This window comes from Gambusia affinis, linkage group LG15 (genome assembly GCF_019740435.1).
Source record: "Gambusia affinis linkage group LG15, SWU_Gaff_1.0, whole genome shotgun sequence".
In the NCBI taxonomy this organism is placed as follows: Eukaryota; Metazoa; Chordata; class Actinopteri; order Cyprinodontiformes; family Poeciliidae; genus Gambusia; species Gambusia affinis.
This window is the reverse complement of record NC_057882.1, coordinates 1,872,969-1,893,478: the sequence shown is the minus strand read 5'-3', so window position 1 is coordinate 1,893,478 and position 20,510 is coordinate 1,872,969. Positions and strand designations below refer to the sequence as shown.

The 20,510-nt window shown below is 36.3% G+C and overlaps 1 long non-coding RNA gene across 1 annotated transcript; it reads left to right on the top strand.

The window, feature by feature from the left end:
• Positions 1 to 632: 632 nt before the first annotated feature.
• On the top strand, positions 633 to 19,310 carry LOC122845382. Its single transcript, XR_006373026.1, has 3 exons — positions 633 to 877; positions 10,130 to 10,253; positions 14,241 to 19,310. It is a non-coding gene; the product is annotated as an uncharacterized LOC122845382 (long non-coding RNA).
• Positions 19,311 to 20,510: the final 1,200 nt, after the last annotated feature.

Here is a 20,510-nt window from a genome sequence, read left to right as displayed (position 1 = left end):
CTGTTTCCAGTTTGATGATACGACACAGAACAAGTGATTTTGAACAAATATCTTAGCATACTTGGAAAAAGACAAAACTTAGTCACATTTTCTGCAACATATATTAGCTTGAGTTAAGTGAGTAATTCTTAAATATTAATAAAAAACTATTATTTCCACTGGACTTAACTACTAGTTATGAAATTATTGACATAAAACAAGCTCTTATATTTTATGGAAAAGTCACTTTTATGTTAGCTCTGTCTTAGCGTGTACTGAAATATTTGAACTAAAAACTACACCAAAAATGCTTGATTAGATTTTGTTTTTGCAGTGTAGTGATTGTTCATATAAAAACCACGACATATTCTGCAGATTTTTGTATTTAACCTTTTATGGGGGTTTTTTATACAACATTAGAAACACCTTAAAAATATCAACTGGTTATGTAACCATTTACATGGAATAAAAGAAGGATAACTGTAGATAAAAAGATCCTCGGTGTTTTTCTAATATATTTGATTCCTTGCCTTGCTGGTAGTCATCTTACTGACTACCAGCCAGTAAAACGCTGCAATAACAGAAGCGTTGTAGATAAACTTCCTTTCAAAATGTTGCTGTTTTCTTTAAAAAGTTGACTCTCATATTATCCTGAAAGAGCATCCTCCCTTCTTATTGTGAGGCGAGCCGAGGGCCGCTGTGCACTCTGACTAGAGCCGTATAGATTGGCAGAGTCTCACAGATTATGTCCATTGATTGGACAGAAGGGGTTTGTGGTTTCAATTGATGCAGCTTTCTGTCTGACTTTCTGTTCTGCGATTTCAGGGGCCGAAGGAGCAGTGTTCAGCAAATCTGTGGAGACGCCGCATGTCAGGGCCGAGCCGTTCAAAGAGCTACGGTGAGTCGGAGCTCTGCTCAAAGACCGGATTCATGGAAAGGAGTCTTTTATTGACATTCTTTTACACTAATTGACATGAAACAATTAGAAACAAATAATTAAAGGTCATGAAGATACAAAACAGATTAAAAAAAGACTCTGAAAACATTACCAGGGCTGTTTATTATAAGACTACGCTGCAAAAGTACAAATGTATTTTTGTCTACCGGTAGTTTGTCTAGTGCAAATTTTTTTAGTACATGTCAAATAAGACAAAGTTAACTTTTCAAGAAGAAAAAGGAGATTCTTTAAGTCAATAATTCCTGAATATAGATTTTTTTTTATCTATAATAACTTCTTTCCTGTTTTAATTGACAAAAATCTGCCAGTAGGACTAGAACTGCTTGTATCTATTGACTTAAAACTAGTAGATTTATCCTGCTGAACAGTTACTTTTAAGTTATCTTTGTCTTAATTCAAGTGGACTAAAATACTTGTATTAGAAATAAGATGAAAATATATGGTAAGAATATGTGTGTCCAAAAGAATTTTGGTTATTGGGTTTTTTTTTTTTTTTTTTGTTTTTTGTTTTTTTTCAACTTTTGAAAACTTTCTGATCTTCAAAATTCAAAGAAATTCAGCTCAGAGAATTTCCAAGTTTGTGTTTTTTCAAGTGTGTGAAATTAACTATTTTTCTCACAAATTGTTTGCGAGAATTATATAGCTATATCTAAAATTTTCAGAGTTTATTGGTGGAAATTTACTCCATTTTTTCTATCTGTTTGTATGACTCTACCATGCTGTTGTTGAACGCTTCAGAAACGACTGAAAACCCTCATGTTCCCTTCGTCTATGAAGGGGTACAACATTATTACAAGATGCATGAACACTGCAGCATTATTTCACACTGAATGGGGTAGTGAGTAGCTACTTTAATCATTTTCTGTTCTAATAAACTCAATATTTATTTCCTGGACTACTGAGCCAATCTATAAGAGGAAAACACAATTAATAGACATTAAATTAGTCTTTCATGGGGTCAGTACTTTCTTTTGAGGGGCCAGTAATTCAGAAGTGATAGCTTCAGACTTGTATCCAGTGAGACAATAAAAAAAAACAAAGATAAAGGATATCACATTTAAAAAGAATGAATTGTTGATGTTTTCTTAAAGTAAAACAGATACAAAGCAGCCTAAAATATGCTGAAGTGATGTTGACCCCTGCATTGTGTATTTCAAGAAATGAAAACTTAGCTGCTGAGCCTCATTTGTCACTCCAGATTGACCATTATAGGACAGGATATTGCTTTCAAACAGTAAAAATAGTTTATTGACAGCAGTAAAGACACAGGCAGAAGAAAATGCTGTTGTAAAATTATAAGAATGATTACTGTTGTTTTCAGGATGCTTATTTTACCATGGAGATTTTTGTTTTTTCGTTGCGGCCTTGGTTCAGTTATAAATTACATTTTTAGCAAGAAATGTTGTTATGACTTATATCAAATACTTAAATCACCTACTTACTTGGCTGTTGAAACTTTTATTCCCATCAGTTTGATGCCATATTTGAGACAAAACTGTTTATAAGCTTAATCCTGTTGGCAATAAATCCCATAAATAGCTCACATAAATAACTTAACAGCAATAATGTTTTTGGTTCATAGACCTTTCACATTTCACTCAGCTGCAGATTTTCACACCTTCCAGTTAACTTAAATGTCTAACCTGAGAAGAAGGCAGAATAAGCAAACCAGTGAACTGTGTAAAAACAGCTTTTTGTCATGGGTGGTTAACACTTTGTAATGATCCCGGTTTGTTGGAGCCAGAGTTTTGTTGTGTATCTGTGAGATCAATGGGTTCATCTTTAAAAACAGATATTTTATCCTTGAGCGTTTCCTCCTCCCTGTTTACCCAGAACCTGTTGTTTCTAAATCAAAACTGCAGACATTTTAGCAACAAAACCCTGATCAATGAGATGCAGAAGGGGATAAGATACGAGCAGCAACTAAAACAACAGAAAATAGCTACAGCGAAGGGAAAAAGCTAGACCAAACCAAAACGTTATGTCGTCATTGTTTGTAACTCGATACAGAGCTCCCTGAGAACTTAGCTGAAGTTTTCACTTGAACATCAAGCTGATTGTAAACATCACTGATATTGGAGAAACATTCACAAATCCAGCTGTCTACAGCATTCAACCATTGTGAAAAATGTTTCACAGGATATAAAGCAAAACAAACCTGCTGTCATCTGTAGAAACAGTCATCATCAGAGGCAACAAATCTTACATACTGAAAGAAACAAATCCATGAACACCATTAAAAATGGATCCAGTGTCTCAGGATTAACCAAGTCTGTTTTTACTGGTAGAAACAAAATAATTACTGAATCGGTGAAATCCTACTTTTTCTCGGGGCAAATTATTGCCTCCAATAACAGCAATCAAAATATTTTTGGTGAAATTTGTTTTGAGGGGACTCTGGTTAGTTTTTTTTTTTTTTTTTTATTTTTATCCTTGTTGTTTTGTCCTCTAATTTGCCTGTTTATTCTTGAAAATCATAAATAAATAAAAATAAAAAAAAAAAATAAATAAATAAATAAATAAAAATAAAAAAATAAATAAATAAAATAAAAATAAAAAAAATTGTTTTGAGGGTAGAAGAGCGTTTGCACAGGTGCAGTTCCAAATCATCTTGGGCTTGCTGTGTGGTTTTTTCCCATGTCTTATTTTCCCCTACAGCGCAGGTTTTATGAGCGAGTGTGAGGTATGGACGTCTCTCTAATGTAAATGTCTTGTTTATCATCTTTCTCTCGGCTGTGCTGTCAGTTGTGATGACAGTCAATCAGGGCAACAGAAACCCAGGGGGGAAAAAAGAGAGAAAGGGATGTGATGGATGTTCGGGTGGAGAGAAGGAAGGGTGCAGTGAAACGGTGGGACTTGAAAGAGAAGTGTGTCTAAGCAGTTACATCCTCTATATTTTTGTTGTTGCGGGTCAGTTATGACACCATTATAGTTTTCTTAGACAATTACAGTAAAAAGTCGAACATATTATTTCTTCCTGATCATATAAAAATGAGAAAATATTTATTTCACATTCACTCTGTTGAAAGGCTGTTGACGTCCTTTAACACCAGCCCCGTTTAACCCGACTCTAGATCATTTATCTAAAGTCTGGTTGGTTTGGGGAGTTGAGGAGGGATGAATGCGTCATCAAACTCTAATGCATAAAGCAAACTCTAGTCTACCTAAAGACACAGGTCTCAGTTTGGTTGAAGTGAACTCTAGTGCCTTTTGAATGTATATATGAAAGCCAAGCAGAATGCAGTAACCTGTAGAAACAAATTTAATCAGAAACCAATCTGCTTTCATCTGTAGAAACAGTCATCAGCAGAGACAGTAGATCTTACAAACTGATAGAAACCAATTCATGAACACCATTAAGACAGATTCAGTGTCGCAGGATAGACCAAACCTTTTTTCACTGGTAGAAACAAAACAATTACTGAATTGGATAAATCCTATTGTATAGCGCAGGGCATTCTGTGTAATTACAACCAAAACTAGTACAAGAGTCTAAATCTTGTGGGATAAATGGCTCAAGGTCTTACACCAATGACAACAGAGAAATCCTACAACTGCTAAAATCTGACACAACCCCATTTTTGTTTACATTTTTTGAAGAAGGAAGTGTCTTCAACAGATGTTGTGTTTCCTTCAGTGGTTCTTTGTGCACTGCCACCACTGGTGAGGAGGGGAACAGATTACACAAAAGGTTTTGGTTTGTTTGAAGCAGTGCAGTAAGAAAGTGAATTGTAACAACTTACAATTGCTGTATAGAAACTGGCATGATGCAAAAAAGTGTTTCATTTTCAGTTTTGCAAAATACACAGTTTCTATATGGTTAGAAAAATCACCTCATCCCAGTGTCCCTTATCAAAAGTGTCTGAAATTTGGTTCCATTCGGCAAGTTTATTTTCATAATTCCAATTGGTGCAATTTTTTGGTCAGTGTATGGTCAATTTTATGGTCAGCATCTACTGAATAGCAATACGGTTAAATTTAGCAAAAAAAAAAAAAACTTGGCTGTTTTGCAAATCTTTCTTGCTTCCTTATATATAACAGTATCCAGTACTTAATTCAGTTAACCAGAAAGCTCTTTCTGTATATGTGATACTCGGCATTCAACCACCTTGGAAATCTGAATTGCTGTATCACTTCATCTGTAGCCAGGCTGTAAACCTTTTATTATTCAATAAAAGATAGTAAAACAAAATGGTCACTGCGCTGCTGGTTTTCAATCAAAAACATATTGGAGCATCTTTTTTGTCATGTGTCTTTATTGTCGGCGTGTGTTGACCCTTAGGGTTCACAGACAAAACATCTCAATGACAAACATAACAACGATTCAGTGATGAGGGCATCAAAATGGCCCAATCGTCATCAATCACTGCTGCTTTCCTTTGTGGGATCATTTCAAACACGTAATGCCTGACGAAAGTTTCATTAACAAAGTTCAGATAATTTGTGAACGCTCCAAAGCACCCGTCTCGTCATTGTCTATGTAATTTGACAGTTTGCATCTATGCGACTGTGTTTTTCTTCCTTCATTGTCCTCAGTTTGTACATCTTTGGCACCAGCCAGTTGAAGATGAAAAATGGCCAATTATGTCAGGAAAGACGTGAAAGCTCATTGGAGTGTAGCTAAAATCTAATCGTTCTCAAATCTCTGCAAATCCATAGCAGGTAGCAATCAAGCATCCAAATCCCATTTGAGGATATCATAACACCAGACATTTGCACATAAAAACACACGTCCCACCTAGAGCTCAGCTGACACTTCTTTTATTGAAACCGTGGCCATCATATCCATCTGCGCTGTAATGTCTTGTCAACAGGATGTGTCCTTGCATCAGTCAGTTGTCTTTGGGAAAGTGAAACTCCAGCGTGGCTGAATTCGATAATGCAGCTTGATTTATCTTCATACTAACTCTGAGCACAGATAAAGGGAATATATAAGAAGCCATAATGGGAACTGAAAGACAAACATGCGACGGAAGTCTTTTTTTTCCTTTTTTTCTTTTGCTTGAGCTAAGACTTGAGGAGATTTTCCTCCTTGAGAAGAGCGTAAAGGACAAAAAAGTTTTAACATTCAGAATCATTTTAAAACTGTTGTTAATCCGACGGTATCTCAGTCTGGAGAGTTTTCTTTTCTCAGTGACTAGAGCCTTTTTTTTCCTCCATATTATATCAGACTCAGATAAAGGCCTCCCTGTTGGATAAATCAATTAAGAAATGAAGCCGAGTCAAACACACGAGCAAAAACAGTTTAGCAGCACTTTCTAAAGTTTTACTTCAGTGTTTTACTTTATTTCAGGCAAATGTTAACTCCATTATAACTTGACTTGCTTTTCAAAATCTGTTAAAAAGATTTAACTTCTGTATTTTTCCAGACTCAAATAAACAAATATCTCAGTCCATTTCCAAAATATATCGCTTTACCATTGGTGAAATCTCTGAAACTGAATAATTTGTTGTGAAAGCTCTTGACATTTTCAGGAAGGGCGATAGGTCATGAATACATATGGAATATTTTTCATGGCCTGTTAAATGTTAGAATTTTTGAGGTGACTTTCACCCCCTGGAAATACGGTGTTTCAAGTTTATTGTTCTTCACTACACATCAACAGCAGGAGACAGAGCTGCACAGAAGCTTTTTGCATTATTTTACAAACAATGACACCAGGCTGCTGCATCACAAATCACAAAATAAATAAATGTTGCTTTTCAGCCAGTTATCTTCACCTTTTCCCACTTTTTGTCTCTTTCCCTGGTTGTCATCTACACCCCTATTTCTTGCATTAAATACCTTCATCACTTTATTCCTAACTCTATTAGGAAGTAGACTTCAGTTTAATTTCTTTTATGACATTTGCTATGATGCGTAGCCATGGCAACAAGACATTGTACGAATGGGAAGAACTGGTTAGCATCTCCAAAGCTCACATAACATCTAAAATACGAGTTCAGCATCTTTTTAATAATTGTGTTTTATTTCAATGTAATACTAAAATAGATGAAACTATAGTGTAAGTCTAGGTGTTTGTTGTATTTTTCACTTAGGATGGTGTTTGTTTTTCATTCAAATGTTTCAAAAGTTAGAACTGAACTAAAAATGCTCAAACATTTTCATCTAAAATGAATCCAGTTTCAACAATAAATGAGTTATTTTTTAAGGATTGCACAACCAGTGTATTGTGAAATTATCATTTGAAAATTACATTTTTTATTTACTCAAGTTATTTTTTTTTCCTTGTGTAATGTGTTTGGTGATCAAAAGAGGGCTAGGAGGAACAAACAAAAACCAAAGATCTGTAAATAATTGCATCTTCAGTGAAACTTTTCAATAGAGTAACGTGAGAATCCTTTCAGAACTGCTGTGTTCCTGCAGTGCAGGGAACAGTTGCAGATCAAGGAGAAAGGAGTCACATTTATCCAAAGGCTTGTTTCACATGCTGCACATCTACGGTATCTGCAGAATTAAAAACCTTTCACCGTTATCTGAAGACGAACAATATGAAGAAGACGCGCAGAAAGTTATTAACCTTTGATCCTGGTTGTAGATACGAAGCCGAGCCTGGGAAGAGGAGGGGAAAAACTGATATAAAGGAGGAATAAAGCAGAGAAGAAAACAGGTCAGAGAGGAAGATGGAACTTTATTGATCGCTGAGAGGAAATGAGCTTGTGCCAGTCGTAAAAGTAACACAGATGACATCATGGAAATAAACCATAAACCTACACCAGGTAGAACAGACTGGAAACATCGAATAAAACAGGTAGACGAGAGATTGAAGCTTGCTTTTTGTTTGATATAAAAAACAAACTAAAGAAAATGGAGGAGAAACAAGAACAAAGAAAAAGAGACAAGCATCGAATTCATGTGGGTCGTGAAGAGGAAATGAATGAGAGAGAATTCACAGCCGGACTCCCAGAGGAGGAACCTTAAAGAACGAGGGGAGGTGAGAGCGTGGGGGCCTTTTCTTCAGCAGGCACGTCTCTGAATGTTAACAGCAAATCTGCTTTGTTTGCTTTCAAACATTTCCTTATAGACAACAAAGAAAGTGACTGACTGATGAGGAGGAACAAACCTGTAGAGCAGCAAAGTGTATTGACATAGTTGCTGCATAATCACCAGATGTCTTAAGTTAAATGATGAATGAGATGCTAAATAGACTGTGCATATATTGTGCAGTTATAGACTTCAAGGTTTTATTCAGCAGTTGACTCACATCATCAGCTGATCCAGAGAAAATTTGCCTCAAGAAGTCAAACTCAGCACCATGATGTGTTTTTACATCATTTTCTGCCTGATCTTCTGAAAAATGCAAAAAATACTTTGTAGGTAGTAAACACACCTTTGCTAACCAGCTAATGTACTAAAAGCAGAGCTAACTTTTCATTTAGCACTGGTGGGTGAATTCTAAAGTGATAATTAGCTTGGCTGTTTTGTAAACTTTCAGTTGGATAGAGTTTATTTGAAGTTCTGGCTATCAACTTTTAAGAATTCTTCAAATAGTCAGCCTATTTATGATCTTATTTTGAGGTAGATGAAGGCCAGCATCATCTCATCTTCTCCACCCGTGATATGGTGCAGCAGATTGTATTTATTCTGTACCCAAATGTTGCCAATAGTTTAAAATCTACTGATGACTTGCATTCTTTCTGACCGAAGCCATACTGTGATTATTAGTCAAATTAACAACCGAGTTAGCGATACGTAACCACAATAAAACTGAAACAATGTGGATCAGTGCATCCCAGGCTTTCAGCAGAGCTAAACGACAAATTATTTGTGGAAAACCCACCTATTCACTCATTTACATATAAATTATATTTCAATAGATATGCAAAAGAAATTTCAGCCTTGGAAGTTGAAATACTTAGCCACAATGCTATTGGCTGGCATTTTCAAAGCACCCAATTCAAGATTGCGATTTATTTTCTTTGGTGCTGATTGGCTGAACCCACAAGGAGTCTCACTTTTAACTGCCTATTTAAAAAGTCCGTATCCACAGATTTTAGCTATTGACTGGTTGCTGTGGTTCCTAGTCCCTGCAACTGGGGGCCCATGGTAGTTTAAACTAGTTCGTCTCCAGAAATACCAGATCACTAAACTCTTAAAAGCTCTTAAGCTTGAACACTAAAACATCTCTGTAGGATAACATGTTGTAATTCATTACAGTATCAAGAACTCTTGTTATAAAGTGTTAAGGGCTTCTTAAACCTTTTTGTTGGGAGAGAGCAAGAGGTTAATAAAAGAAGATTGTAGATTTAATTTGGACCTTCACCCATCGGTTTTTTTGGCTGCCACTCCTCTCATACTTTCCTTTGTACTACTCAAACAGGGCAGCTTTAATAAGACCTGAAACCATAAATCATCCTGGCTTTGAAGCCTGAGTGAGAATCCAACTCTTAATGTAAATTAAAGCAAAAAAAAAAAAAACTGCAGGGAGCCAACAGTCATTTTACAGTCAGTATTATCAAGTGGAGTGGCAGGATTATGATTATCATCACGGTTAATAACCAGCAAAGTGGAGCTGCTATGCAGACGTGTCAACTTACCTTTCATTGTTGATTAGTGGAGCAGTCAAACCTCAGACTTTATTGCCTGGTGAGTGAGTCAGGTTGGCCTCTTTCACTTTCATGGCATTTTCTTTGACATTGATCTTTGCATTTCCCTAACAGTCCCAAGTTTTCATTACAGAAAACTAAGATCTTAGTGTCTGTCTGCCTCTTTTGATGCAGCTTAACAGAGTTTATTGGTAGTAATGTGACCAATATTTTAATTGTTTGTTGTTTGTTGTTGTTACAACCATTTATATTCAACGCCGTCAAAGAATCTCCTGTTCACAGCCATGTTAGAATCCCAACGAATGGTGTTAAATATGTAACTTGCTAAGCAACAGCTAAAAATGGTGGCTCTGCATAAACAGACCAAATGTTTGGACACACCTTCTAATTGAATTCAATTAAAAAGTGTGTCCAAACTTTTGGTCTGTAGATATTTGCTAAAAAATCAATAACAATATATGTACCAATAGACACGTCATCAATATCAATACAAAATACATCTTTCCTAGGTTTGTTGCCGTGGTAACCTGTGTTGAATGGTTCTCCTTCTGATTTATGCTTTGTTGGATAAATGCATAAATTTTGAAGAGATGATGTTGAACCCATCCAGAGACAAAAGGTTCTAACGGAGCGGTGTTGTTGCAGGTTGGAGTCTCCCACCCGCTCTTTACTGATGGAGGCCCCGAAAGGAATCCAGATCCTGGCCGAGGCCGGAGACATCCAGGCCATCTGCAGGAACGAGCTGCGGCTGGAGTCCAAAGACGGAGAGGTGGGTCAGCTTCCAAATTCTTATTGGTTGTTTTTTTACATTGGTTGTTATTTTTATTCTGCTTCCTCTAACGTTTGTTTACATTCTGAGTCCTTCAGGATATGATATCAGAAATACTTCCTGAAGAACAATTGTCCTTCAGTTTTGATATGAGATAAGATGAACCTTACTGATCCCCTTATTGGGAAATTATTGGGCAGTACTAACCTGACACACAGATAGAATGCTCAACATAAAGACAAAATACAAAATAAAATACTGACATATAACAGACATAAAAAGTCAGATTAACATCAGTATATGAATGCTGCTTAATGTAGAAATGGACAAAATTTATATTTATTTATTTTGTATTTGATGCTGTTTTGATGTTTTGATCTTTGCAGTAGAGTCACACGATCTTTCAACGTGCAGTTTCATTTCATTTCCACCCCGCCATCCAGGAGCTGAGCAGAAAGATTATGCATAGCCTTCTATTCCCCTCACAGCGAGGTCCGCTTGGCTCTCTGTCGATGGAAAAACCTCCCACTCTGTTGCATCAAGTGGAGAAATTAACCGTCTTTGTCTTCTGGCTCCAGCTCAGTTTAATATTCCTTCTGTCGAAACGTATTTTTAGCAAAAAAACACAAACAATATTTAGCTCTCTGAGCCAACGTGGGCCGGCATTATTAAGATGGCCGCTGGCAATTTTCCTGCTCACTGGCCATCCACCAGGAGTGCAAAAAAGTAGGAAGACTAGAAGCAGAAGTTAATTTCTTTGTCTCTTTTATTCCTCCTGATCCTTTCATGTGCTAATAACTATTTATTTTCCATTCATCTTTCCCACTTTCTGTCTTTAACTTGTTTTTTTTTTTTGTTTTTTTAGCATCTTTCCAATTCTCTCATCGTTTTCCTTTGTGCACCTGAGTTCCTCCAACCATCCAGCAATTCGTTACACCCATCAGCCTGGCATTTATCTTTCCTGATAAAAGGATTTTCCTCCGTACATTTCAGCAGTCGCCCCTTGTCAGATCTGCGAACATCAACGCAGGAGGATTAGGGGAGAAAGAAAGTATTTAAAAGTTTTTCGCAAAACAGTTTAGTGTTCTTAGGAAAATCTGACCTGAGACCAACAGGAGCAGTGGAGGTTATGAAGGTGACCCTGGATCCAGTCTGGTCCAATTAAAAGCAGACGCCACGCCTGCAGACATGTGCTCAAAGATTAAATGTGGAACTTCCTGTGAACAGAGCATATAATTAGAACTGCGCTCTCACACTCCATTAGTCCAGCAAATGTCCATTTGTCAAACCTCTGTCTTACACCGCAGCCTCCATGTCCGCGGGAGCTGCCTCCACAATTACAGAAAGGTTTTGGCTATTATCCGGTGACGGGCCACATGAGCAGATACTGAAATTATTGGAAACGCAGCGCGGCGGCTCGTTAACGGGCCACCGAGCACGTGTCCGTGTCTTCATTAGATTAATGCAAACTGTCCAGACAGACTGCAACAAGTTTTAATTACAGAGACTTTGCATTTGGACTGAGACTGAATCCTGCATCAGAAAATAATCACCTAAATATTAATGATAATAAAAAAGGTTTCTGTCTAATTGAGATGATTTAGACAAAATCCAGAAGGCTCTCTGTCTAAATTTGTTTGTTGTTTAGACTAACATAATAAACAACAAACAACTTGTCTGTAGGATGTGGTTTAAGATTACAAATATATGGGGGAGTTTCTTTTTTTTAGGGTTATGAGTCATTTTTATTGTTAACATTTCTCCCTTTTCCACAATTAATTTATATAACAATAGAACAAAAATTCCTATTATAGCAGAGATGGACGGACAGGCGAACAAATATATTAGATCTGATTCACTGATGCATTAAGTAATCACACCGTGTTGATCTTAGATTTAAGAGATTTCTCTCTCAAGTTTTGTATTTCAAAGTGAATTTCCCAGCGTAATAAATAAGATGTAGATTATAAACTCAGAATAATATTAAAATGAAATATTCCTGTTAGATTAATACTTTACCAAGCTTATCTTTATGTACTCTTACCCTCCTGGACCCACAAATTCCCGGAGAGTCCTGGTCCATCTGCCCCTTGTGGTGCCAGGATTTGTTCAGCAGCAGCTGCCTGAGGAAGTCAGCTGAGAATCAGCTTTAAAAGGGGTTCCAGGTCATTTGTTGACGATGCTTCCCTGGAGCTCCTGGTAATAGCTCCTTTACTTCTTCGTTTTATGGCTGGAGAGATCCTCCTCTCTGTGGCCAGTAAAACACAGGCCGGGCACGAGCCCCAGGAGACGGAGGAGGACAGGGAAGAGAGATTGGATTCATCCAGGAGTGAGTTTTTACTGCACCGAGTGAGAAAGATATTTTGTTCCAATCAATGAGAGAGATAAAATGAGTTATGAGTAAATGTGTTTGTAAAGGGAGGGAAGCAGAGAAAACTTGGGGTGCTTTTTCTGTCGTTGCTCTAGAGAAATAACCAGCAGTAAACTGCAGGCGAAACAGCAAATCCAAAAATTTACTGTTTTGGATTTTTATCCAACAAATATTTGTTGAAACAAAATAAAAAAACACTTTTGTGAATCATGGTTATTGATCTTTTTTCTTATTGGTCGAAGCCTGAGTTGGGTAAACTCCAGCATGATTCAAAAAATATAAAAATAGGATTCAGTAGAGTGTGGGTGAGCCAGAGAATTAAATATGTTTTTGTCTGTGCATTCAGGAAGTTTTCACAGCGATTCAGTTTTTCCACATTTTGTTACAATACAGACTTATTCCAAATTGGATTAAATGAATCTGTTATCTCAGATATCCTAACTTATTATTAAAAATAGAAAACCAAGAAATCCCATTTAGATAAGCGATCACTCACTTTGACCCTCCACCTCTGCCAGTGTTCACAGCCTCCAGTCTTTTTGATGTGATGCCACCAGTTTTACTCTCATCTTCAGGTAGTTTGATTGATTTGTTTATCTGGAGGGAAATTTGACTGTCAAATCAAACAGGTCTAGAAAATGCAGTTACAGACCACATAGAAGTACTGTTCGTGAATTTAAAGCGAGTGTTACTTAACTTTAAGAATGTCACCTTAGAAAACTATTTTCCAAAAATACAGCAAAGTTTGGAGGATTAATTCATCTTATTCATTCATGTGATTTCTCTTTGGCACTCACACAGATTTCCTACTAGTCCAGCAAATATCTACCAAGCCGAGTCAATTACTGGTAACATTATGGTGACATTAATGTCAAATGGATTGTCTTGTATTTAATGGAATAGAAATAATTTCCCCTTTCACCTGTATCAGTTCTCATGCTTCATGATTTCCTGTAATATTTACCTGACAGGTTTCCTTTGACTCTATATAGCTTCACCAGTAGTACCTTAATCCAGAGATGATTGTCTGTAAAGAGGTTATCAGTTTGTATCCTTGATATAACTCTGCAGTGGAGCATTGTGAGCCCAGATCATGACATTACTTGTATATAATATTCTGTGTTCACCGGTGTTTGTTGTAAACTGAGAGTAAACAACATTGTCAGTCGTTTTCATTGACCATGTAAGTGAACAATTTGACATTTCATAAATAGATCCACTTAATGGAAATAAAGCAATTTTGAAAAACCTTTTGTTTTTTGATAAAACGTTTTGGTGCTGGGATGAGGTGAGTTTTTTGGTTGCATCAAAATTAGTATACTTTGCAACACTTTTATTTTTTCGCATCACACAAGTCATGTAAATAACAAACCGGGTATTGCCACTGTCGCAAACTAAGAAGAAGACGATGACAGGAAATAGTTGGACGATGACGGCATGTCGTGTTTTTATTGACTAATTGCATAAACAGTGGATGGATGTTAAATAGCATAGGTGCATGTAAACTTCTGATGGTAACCGTAACTATGTTAACAAGATTTTGTCAGTCAATTTTTCTGATGTCGACCAATCTGCACTTGTCCAGAGTCTCACCAGTTTCCTCTCCATTCACCCAGATTGCTCTGGATGCTCAGAGGATCCGTCTGATGAGGCTGCCAGAAGGAAAAGCTTCCTCCAGCTCCTCGTCCTCTGGGACTAGGCAGACTGTCTATGAAGTTTGCGTTTGTCCTAACGGGAGACTTTTTCTGTCCCTTGCTGGCACCGGATCCACCTGCCAGATCAACAACAACGTCTGCCTCTAGGACTGCAACTCTATAATTTTGTACAACTATAAATAAGATATTCGGTGGGGGGGCGGGAGGAAATGACACGCAGAGCAGGCCGATGTTCAAACGCTGTCTGCCTCTAGGACTGATCCATGGCAAATACAAAGACTGCCAGAGCCAACAGACAAACAAATAAGCGTCATTTTTCAATCAAAAACACTTTAACCTTGGGTTCTACTGATGTGTTTAAAAAGTCAATAAGGACGAGTTTGCTTTAAGGTTTCTGAGCGGTGCCAAATTTCAGTGAGAACATATATTTTTCCCTAACTTCTACAGAAGTCTAAAGGTTACAGGTTTCAATACCTTTTTAATACAGAAGGACAGAATGGCACTTTTCGCTCTGACCTGGACAGAGACAAGTATAAATAAGGTTGGTGTTTGTATCGTAATGGCTTGACCTTAAATGACTCACATGACACGTCTGTTTATTAATAGCAAGCAAACATAGGAAACACTTAACAGAATTCCAGTGAGTATTTTCTCCTGACAGAAATGGAGAGGAAATTCCTCTGAGATCTACTATAAAAGACACTGATCTGCTCCCTTTTTTTCCCCCCCGGACCTTCTCAGTGCCAGAACCTCTGGGGTCATCACCCATGACAACAGGCCAAGTCTCTTTGCTATTTAAGTTTGGTTTTACGGAACAATTGAGAAATATTTTAGCTGCTGTGTTTGTATGTGCTTTTATGTGGCTGACTTTCACTCACAGTTTCTACATAAGTTTGGCCATGTTACCTTCACATCAAAATCTGTAAAGTCTGAGCATTTAACTGAAGTTCAATCAAATTACAAAAGTTTCTTAAGGTTTTTATGCATAAAATATTCAAGATTTGTCTTCTTCTCCTCATTAATCCAAAATGTCTTCTATCATGCAAGCAGTTAACAACAAATCAATCACAGCCGATTGATTAAATAATCAAGTATTAAAATATGTGATTATTGTTCACAATGCTGCAGAGAAATCACATCCTGAATCACATATAAATCTTGAAAAATATATTTAATTTGAGTAAAAATCTAATTTAAAGTAGTGTGTTTTCAACCCTCTGCAGCTGTTTTGTCATTTTGCCTTTTAACAAAAATATATTTTCAACCAGGCTGCTCAGCGAGACAAAACTTACATTATGTTGATTTTAAAACACAATAAATACACAAAAAATAAATCAATAAAATAAGATGTCTGAACTCTTGTGGTGATCACCCTACTGGTTTCTTGCACTGTAAGTTTAAAAAAAGATATTGAACCACTCTTTTGAAAGAGGGGAACTGTGCCTGTGCCTTATGTCAATGCACTCTTGGCAAGAAGAAGCACATCAGACAAACTTTCTTTGACATTAATGAGTTTCATGGTCTGATTTTAGTTTGGTTTTTATCCAGATCACAAACCTTTTCCTTGTGTGCGAATGCAAAGACCTTCAGCCGCCTCCGACTGTAGACACTCACATTCGACTGCTGTGATGGATACAGCATGTTGGGTTTTCTTTCATGTATCACAATTTATATCTTTGTTTTTAAAATATTGCTTTTAAGTGTGTGTTAAGGCTTGACTTGGCAATCATGTGATACTGTGGACTTTAAAACTGTATTGGTTTGATTTTTAAACATTTGGACACTTACCTTAAGAATACATTAAAATATATTTTTGTCATTAGAAATGTGTTTCAAAGTCCACCTATGGTCTTCAGCATTTGTTTAATTCTTCACAGGTGATGTAAAGATATACTTTGCAGAAGTTTTGCTACCTTGTTTAATAACTACAAAAAAACGATCAAAGCTAATAAAATACTTGGGTAAGAGTTTGGACACATGTAAAATAAAACTTAAAGAAAAGATGTTTTATAAATTGTATTGTACATTTCAATTTGCAAGCCTCCATTTTCTTATGAAAATAACACCCCCTCAGCATTGGCAGTATTTTGGCAATGTTCAGCATTTAATTTAACATTACAAAACTCAAACCTCCCATGAACTGCAGAGTGAAGGGTTTGCATACAAGCTTGATAATTATGTGTCAAAAATGTGCCACGTAGTGCAGCATTGGTCAGTAAAACATTAAAAAAAACTTATTTGATAATCTTTGCTGTTGTTTTTTAAGCTCCATATGTTCAAATAAAACCTTTATTGAGATATGAAGGACTTCAGAGGAGGGCTATATGATTTAAAAAGTAGTCATTTTAGACTACAGTTTTATAAACGGTGTATGAAAATGACTTTACTGAAGGTTAGGCTTTTATTAATGTTTGCAGTTAGAAGAAAGGAAATGTAGATGTTGGTAAAAGACAAAGGTGTGTATGTTCTGTATCCAACTGTTTGGAAAATGTTCCAGAACCAGATGAAAACCACTTTAAGGTAAAAAAAAAAAAAAAGGTGGGGGTTTAATTCAATAACATGTTTATGTTGATTTTTAGAGAAACTTGCCACTTTTTTTCCTTGATTTACTTGCCATATGATGTGTTTTAACCTTCCAGCTGCTGCTGTGCTTCAGGTTTCTCTCTGTGAGAAAGGAAAGAGGTGGAATTGTTGTATTTGCAGCTTGATCAAATATTTTTTGACAGACCTAATTATGAATCACCATAAACTAAACATATGTATGGCGCTAATCCAGATGGTTGGGTGCTATTCCAAGAAACGGTCAACACAAGTAAAAGAATACTTCAGATTTATAGCAGGAATGATTTTTTTATTTTTTTTTTTGCTGTTGTTCTTTTTTGTTTGTTTTTGTTTTTTTGCTATATCTTCAAGATGTCCTACTCCAAACATTGTGTTATATTTTATAAATTTATACATAATTTGGTGACTATAGATATGATTTTCCATTGCAAAAGACTTGCATGTGACATCCTCACTCTGTAGTTATTTATGTCACCATATTGGTTATCAATCCAGCGTTTAGCGATGTTAAAATATACGGTGTGGATGAAACCTGCTGTAAAGTTTTACTGATCTAAAACTAGGCGAAGACAGAGGCTATCTAAACCAGACATTCTTCTCTGCACACTTCCGCTCATCCACTAATGTGCTAACAGTGGAGCTAATGTTTCATGTAGCACTTTGCTAACTTTGAAAATGTTTAAATACATTTTTCTGGATAAATTCCAGAGAGCTAAATTACTTGGCTGTTTTATAAAGTTTCAGACAAATTAAGATTGACATCTGTGTTAATGTATTAGTTAATAACTTAAGAATTCAAGCAATTAGCCTTTTTCATGCTCTTATTTTGAAGGGGGTGAAGACGTTCTGCTTCCTCTCCTTCTGTTCCTTCTTTTTTCTGCATACCTGATTTCAAACAAGATACAAACAGAAGAAAAATACAATATTAACAATAGAGAACTTTACATGAGCATAAATACAATATCTAAGGGCCGTATAGAACATGCAAATTATGTCATAATTAAACTGGTGCTTGAAGATTGTAGCCCTTTAAGGGCAGACATAATTTGAATTTAGGTTAGTGCTTTAGCACTAGCTTTTTTAAATAAAGTATTGAAAGCACTTTTTCAGAATTAGTGTTTATGATTTGTGCTGTAGGGCTAACACAGCTAATTGTGTAGTTAGCTGTGTCCATTACTGTTGATAACCAATATGCAAGACATTTGGTCTCAAAATGCTACATCTTTTTGAAAATTCCCCATTGCAAAGCAAAATAATCTTTTTTTTTTAAAGATATGTTATAGTCAAGGACATAGAAATAGTTCTAGTATATTTGGACAGTTTTAGAAGATGCAGCAACTTTAAGCATAAAGTTCAGTTTTTTAAGTTTACTCCTACAAGTAAAGTTACCACCACTTTCATATCACACAATTTAATTATTCAACATCTTTAGTGTTTTGTGTCCTCTCTTAGTCAGGTGTGCCACCTTTTCCTTCTGTTTCCTATGTCACTGTACATTATATATTTTCCCACAAAACTCAACCTGAATCTGCTGTATTTACTTTTTGAATACATGTAAACAGACTTTTATAGGGCTGTGAATGTAAATAATGTAAACATGAATGCGGTGATGCGGCGTTAAAGAGAAATGTTGCTCTTTTAGAAGCCTTTTTTTTTATGTACAATGATACATGTTTTTATACTAAAAAGGGCAAAAAGTACTCCCAAAAAGTTAAAAGGTATTCATTGACTCAGCATGTACGGCAGTGTATACAACGCTGGCCTGTGGAGAACAAGCTCGTTTTGATTTTGTTTCATGTTCTCGTGTCTCCGGCTGAGCTCAGATGTTTGCTACAAACACAAAGCTGCAGATGTTTTTGTTTTCCTACTTTGGTGCTGAGGTCTTTGCATTCCTTCTACGTGTGCCGTGTGTAAATTTGCGCTTGTATGAGCTACGTTTGGTTCTTCTGCTCCTCTGAACGTGTTGGATGGTTGCCAGTAAATCAAATGCAGAAAACAACTGAAAACCTAAAGGGAAAGAGCAGAAGAAACATCTGCACAGCGTTGATGAGTATTGTTTTTCCACATATGTAGTTTACTCCAACATTCCCACTTAAATATGTTTAGGTTTGCTAATAACATGAGTTTAAATTTCACACATCCAGGATTTGTTCTACTAATCAGTCAGTTATTCAGTCATGATAAGTGACAAGTAAACTAACTAATGCAAGAAACGTTTTGCCTGCTTGTTAAACTATATACATCCAACAAGGTGTACAAAAACACACACAAAATGAAACTCTAAAGGTATTTACCTTGGCTGTGCCAAAAACAATCCCCTCAGCGCTGTGCTTTTGCTCTGAACACTCTGTACCTTCTTTTCCTGACAGCCCACTCGTTTTTCCATCTTTTCTTTACTCTTCAGTCAGAAACTGCCGTTCATGGAGTAGTTTTCAAAGATGCCAAAATAAAAAAAAGGCATTGTTCGAACTGGCTGTGTTAGTCACTGGAGTTTTCTTGAAAAGAAACTTTGCAGCCTCAGCAGATGAAATATGCAGAAATGTGTCACTATGACTTTAAAAATGTGAGAGTTTGCACATGTTATGTAAAAATGTTTTGGTAATTTTGCCATCAGCAGTAAATATTATTTCCTTTTGTGGCGCAGGTACGTCTCAGTGATGCTGAGGACGTCAAAGACAGGCAGGAAAAACTGTAGAAAACCACAACTTTACACAAAAATTAGAAAAATGTGTACACAATCCTCAAAAATACTTTATCGCAATCAAAGCCTTGCAGAATGCAAGAACCATCACTGAATAAATGTCACTGCAGCAGTATGTGTAAAATTAGGTTTTTGAGCTTCTATGTCATGTTGTAGTGTTAATAATTCATCAAAAAAAAAATTACCTGGAGTGTTTTGGTTGTCTCATAAATGTTTGAGGAATCGCTGTGCATTGTTCTAATGATGTGCTAAGATTTAGTATTTTTGCAGGGTAGGTTTTATTCTTAGGGTAGAATATAGTGTAACATTAGCAGCTCAGATTTGAGGGGTTTTTGGTCATTTTCTCATTTTCATTCCCCATTTTCACCCTGACTAGATATTGTCATCACGTTTCAGGATTTAGATTTACTTTTATGCACACCTCAACTTTGAAGTGACACTATAATTTTGTAGATAAAAATCTATGCTTGATCTAAATCAATACGTAGGAGAATTATGCACACATTTTTTATTCTCATGTCTCATGCTGATAACATCAACACCCAACCTGAAACATGAACGTTCATCAGTGATAATGGGTTTAATCTTCACTCTAAGCCAGCGAGTCTCTTTGTTTCATCTCCCAGTGTTTAATACTTTTACATTTTCATGGTACAATTATAGGAATCGTATGTGTAGAATTAGTTTCCAGATGGCTTTATTTCTCTCAGAGCATAAAAAAGGAGGAAAAGACACCTGAAGCTGTTAGCCAGACGGTGGGGAGAGTTTTTATTCCAGAAAAAATTGTTCAAGCTGTGACTCTGATTTAAATGAAAACAAGCAAACAGAATTTTTACCTTCCAGTCTAATTAGTGCGACTTGATACTTGAGGCCTTGAGAAATGGGAAGCATCACGTCGGCTCGTTAGCTAATCTCTGTTGAGCAGCAAATAACCTGACGTTACATACAAACTGTGAGAAGATAATCAA